This window comes from Poecile atricapillus, chromosome 21 (assembly GCF_030490865.1).
Source record: "Poecile atricapillus isolate bPoeAtr1 chromosome 21, bPoeAtr1.hap1, whole genome shotgun sequence".
Classification (NCBI taxonomy): Eukaryota; Metazoa; Chordata; class Aves; order Passeriformes; family Paridae; genus Poecile; species Poecile atricapillus.
Genome location: NC_081269.1, coordinates 4,165,087 through 4,169,072, shown reverse-complemented (window position 1 = coordinate 4,169,072; position 3,986 = coordinate 4,165,087). Strand labels below are relative to the sequence as shown.

Sequence of the window (3,986 nt, the reverse complement as noted above, 5' to 3'; positions counted from 1 at the left end):
GGACCTGGGGCTTCTCGTTATTCCAGTAAAGTTTTGTTTTTCCACACAGCCCCACTTCCCCGTGGGATGTGCTGAGCATTGTCTGCCAGTGATCCTCTGCATCCACAGCAGATAACTCCTTTGCTAATCTGTTCATGCAACAGGCATGGGCTTCAAATGACTGCTGGAGCTGTGCTGAGTTTTCAGGTTTCAACAGCTCTTGGGAATGGGGAAATGAGACTCTGAGCAGGAGAGAAAGTGTCCATTTCCCATTCACCACTGGCTCAGAGGGAAGGAAGGATAGGGTGGGGAAGGGGAAGAATGGAGCAGGATTTTTGTATGGCACTTGTCCCTTGCCTTGGATATGTGCTGACAGCAGGGCTGGGACAGACAGAGAAAGTGGCCATACTTCCATTGCACAGAGCTGGCTCCTGGAATTTCTCAAGTGCATTTACTTGCCCAGTGGGTGAGAGGGATTCACACTGTCAGCTGGGTATTTGCAAGTTTGCTTATGAGCCTTTTTATCAGTCAATTAATGTTTCCAGCCATCATGTGGTGAATAGATCTGGACTAAGTGTTTATTTCCAGGATGCTTATGAAACAGAGAAAATCAAGATATGATTAATAAGGAGCAGAAATTACTGTCAGATTTAGTTGCAGCAAGTTAGCATGAAGGTCAAAACATTCTCCATAGCCCTCACACGCAGTGATTACTACAACTCAACAGGAGTTTGAGTCTCAGATGCTTCCCAGATGCAGAAGATGCATTTTAGGACTTTATCCCTGCTGGCAGGATTGCTTTGGAGAATTAAGATTGTGCAGTAATGGCCTTTTGCTTGTCTGCAAGTGTTCAGGTGAGCCAAAGGCTGCAACAAAGGGTTAAATTTTTAACATGACTGCAAAGACAATTTGTGGTTCCTGTTGCTGTTGGTATCTCCTTCTGCCAGCCAAGTCAGCAGGATCTATCTCTATGGGATCTTCTGGGAAGAGCTCAGGATCCCATACCTGCTCTTTCATTAGGGTGCTTCCTCCAGCTGGTTCTTGCTGACAGTGAAGGCCACGTTGCATCCATCTGCATAAACAGAAGCCTTTTGTAATTCACTGAAGTAAATGTGGGAGTTTAAGGGTGTTTTAAAACCAGCTGGTAAGTTAGCCCTTGGGAAGAAGAGGAGCAGGTCACTGGTAACAGCCTAGAAGCCTGCCTGGTTTCCAAGTTTTTTGGGGTGCTTGTGCTGAGGGAAATGACTCACCCTCAAGAGTTCAGCTCCCTGTCCCCAAGTCTGACTTGCTGCAAGCAGCAGCTCCTGGTTTCAAGTGGCTCTTCCTGAGCGAAGAACCATCATTCTCTGCTTCCTCCCCTGGAGTGCTGCTCAGGGTCAGTGTGCCCTGTCAATCTATGGTGTGTTTGTGTTGGAGGCAGGGATGTATCAGAGCTCAGGGAAGCAATCCTGCCTGTGGGAACTTGGCTTGGCATTTGTGTAGGTGTACCTAAAATATCAGTGTACCTTGCCCACTGATTTCCAAACCAAAGCAATCACTGTGCCCTCTGACCATGCTCCTGCCATCCCTTCAGATTCTGCTTCTGTGACATAAAGCCTGAGTAAAACCCACCTTTCTTTCTAATGCTGGAGCAGAAAGGTTTTCCAAAGGGAAGTGAGACTTCTTGAAGAAAGAGAGGGCCTTGCAATTAAGTTTACACCAAAATAAGTTCTCAGCCTTAATCTTCCAGTGATCTGATAGCAGATAGATTTTTTTTAACCACGCTCTGTGATGGCTTTGCATGTAAACCAAATTGTATTTTCCTATCTAAGCATCTGCTGCTATTTTTACCATTCATACAGCACCAGCCTCCATGCATACTAAGTGCTGGCCCTGCTCCAGCTATATTCCTAAGCAATTCCCTAACACTCCTCCCTCCCAGTTTTATTTGAATGCGGCATTTCCCGGGCCTGGCTGCAGTCTCCTGCCTGCTCAGGCACCGGGGAAGGAAAAGCTGCTGCCCTTCCCTCTAGAGCTGGCTTCTGCTTGGCAGGAACTGCAGCGATCGCGTGACCTCCCTCGCTCCACCAGCACTGGGGATGGGAGCTTTAATTAGCTAATTTGGGCAATTGCAGATGCAAATTTGGGTTGATGGCATTATTAATGGGGAACACGTTACGTTGTGTTAAAGGACAAATCTAGGAGGTAGGCTGGAGCTTTCTGATAGCTTTTCTGGGATCAGCAGCACCAACCTTACAGAAAACCTACAGAAATGCCTGAGCTTTTCCAGTGCTGTTTGACAGGAATCCTGGGATCTGCTTCCATGTTTCAGTCCAGTTCCTCCTGAGTTATTCATTAAGCATCCTACACAGGTTTTCTTACCACAAGGGCCTTATTTTTCACTGGTAATACAAGAATGATTTTAAGCATAGCCAGAAACTGTCCTGCAGAGCCTTCTGATACTTTCTCCTTTGAAAGCTCAGCTGATGCTGCCATTTATTTTGTTACAAATCACAGTGGGAGGACAGTGGTGGCAAGGACTGGGAAGCATGCCAGTCCTCTGAGTAAGGTTTACCTGTCTAATGAAATCCTGAGTGTGATGGAGGGAGGGAAGGAAGGATATAGTAAGAACACCTCGAGTAAAGTTGATAGCTCTGAGGTGAGCAGGATGCTGTCAGACTCCTACCTTTGGGAGCTGATTTAGATGAGACCTTAAAATACATGTGGAAACTCTTCTAGGGGCTGTGTCCTGCTTATCCATGCAAGTGGAGTGTGTTGTGTTCCCTGGGTCCTTGGAGCCACATGTTCCTGTCCTGTTTGACTCAGATGATCTCTTGAATATTTTCCCAGATCTGTAATTTAATTTCCATGTGCAGGTTTATAGTCTGGGGAGAGAGAGACAAGAAAAATCTTTCAATGACTAGGAAGAAAATGAACTTCATTCATTGTTCTGCATGAAAAGTAGGAAAAGCATCTTGTTCTGTTTTTTTCTGGGTCAGCCCAGGTGCTGTTCAGGTGATGTTTCTACCTCAGGGCTGCATTTTGGTGGTGTAGTATGGCAGGGAAAGGCTTGCTGTGAAGTCCATTAGTGCTTTTGAGGATGGAAGGTGTTAACTCGGGGCAGTGATGTCTGTGTACTGTGGAGCTGCTCACAGATGAAAGCATCCTTCTCTGCACTCAGACAAGCAACCCTGAAGTTGTTAATTCCTTCCTAGATGTGTTGCTCTTGTGATCAGATGTCCTGGCTCACAACTGGGGGACTAATTTGTCTGAGGCAAAGTAGTGCAGCTGGGAAGGAGCCCCAGAGCCATCTCCAGTACTGCTGCTCTTTTTTCTTCACTCTGTGAATGGATGTTGCAGAACTGTGGGTTGCTGGTGGTCTCTCTCAGTGGGCTGCAGCTCCTGCAGAGCGTGATGTTAAAAATGAACCAACCCAGGACAGTGTTCCGTGTCTGTGAAGGATCACTGGGGTCGATCAGGCAGGGTATTGGTGCCCTGGCTGTGCTTTTGGAGCGCACTGGGTGTTTTAGTGTCCTGCTGCATGGTTAGAGCAGCACATGCAGGATACAAGGCTAAATGCTGGATTATCCATGTGTGAGAGCAGTCCCGTGGGGTTATCCTGCATCACTCTCCCAACATCTCCAGCAACGAGGCTCCCTTTGGGAATGGTGAATCCAGTCCGTTCTGCCTCTGGACTCTTCCAAGCAGCAAAAAGCAAGTGAAGGCGTTGTTTGTAGGTTCTTTTTAGTCTGGATGCTGGAGTTGCCGACACTCAGAACCTCCCGCAGCCGCCAGTCAAGGACCCAGCTGGGAGGAGTGACCCGCATGCAAATCCCGCAGCCTCCAGCGAGCGCTGCTCGAGCCCTCGGGTGCCGCTGGGATCCCAGCGCAGGGTGTTTAGTTATTCCGGTCAAACCTCGCTGCCGCTCCTGGCTGTGTTGTCCTTGTTGTGCTGAAACAAACCTGCTCCAGGGCTCCAGCCCCATTATGAGGACAAAAGGACATCAGGCAGTGCTGCTGCCGAGGGG

General features: G+C 48.0%; 1 protein-coding gene across 1 annotated transcript in view; it reads left to right on the top strand.

Moving 5' to 3' along the window:
• Window positions 1-3,986, top strand: part of ULK2 (unc-51 like autophagy activating kinase 2) — a 43,174-nt gene that overhangs the window by 1,013 nt on the left and 38,175 nt on the right. The gene's annotated exons all lie outside the window — the stretch shown is intronic.